The following is an 882-nucleotide window of genomic DNA, read 5'->3' as shown; positions in this document are numbered from 1 at the left end:
TAAATTGGAAAAGTGAGTCCTTAGCTCGGATAAGAGGGGCAGATGACCCAGGAGGCCCAGGGAAGCCATCTAGGAGTTCACACTGGCCACAGACAATCTGTATTCGGATCACTGAGCATTCACCCTGTGACTGTTGATGGTCTGAAAGGTATAAGATGTATTTAAATCTACTTTGATGCCCATTAATATCCTCACACATGTCTGCAGAGCTAGCAAAAAAATTTGAGGGCACTTCCAAAAATTCATGGAAAATCCATATTATGAGTTCAGTCTATGCCCTGGTGGTTAAGGGAGCCAGATCCCACATGACTGGTTGTGTGGTTCAAAGCCCAGACCTAGTAGCTTGAAAAACATGCCAGGCACGTGTCCATCTGTGCCCCAAATCTTGACAGGATGGAGAAATGAAAGAAAAGGGATTGTAGCATGACCACTCCCCATCAGGGTGCATTCTCCCTCTCCTTATCTCTGTCTCTCTCTAGTGAGCACACGTCATTTGGCAAAATGAAATATAGGATGCATATTATAAAACAATTATACATGGATTTTAAAATATTTTTATAGCAAAATAAACTCATACTTTAATTCCATTTTCCATGAACTTTTTCTTGTTATTGTTACGTTTTTGCCATACGGTGGTTGCACTCTCTGGAAAAAGGCAGAGAGAGGGGAAGTAAGAAATCACCCCCACCCCAGGGCAGATGGCCATGCCACAATTCCTTCTCTTCCACTCTCCTCTCAGGACTTTGGGCACGCATGCACACACATCCTGCGTGATTTTCAAGCTGCTGGGTCCAGGACTTAAGCCATGGTGGTCAGCCATGTGAGAGTCCAGTGCCTTAACCACCATGCCACCTGCTGGACTCTCCACCAACTTTTTTTTTT

The sequence above is a fragment of the Tupaia chinensis genome, unplaced genomic scaffold (assembly GCF_000334495.1).
Source record: "Tupaia chinensis unplaced genomic scaffold, TupChi_1.0 Scaffold000047_1, whole genome shotgun sequence".
NCBI lineage: Eukaryota > Metazoa > Chordata > Mammalia > Scandentia > Tupaiidae > Tupaia > Tupaia belangeri.
The sequence above is the reverse complement of the archived record's forward strand: the minus strand, read 5'-3'. Positions refer to the sequence as shown.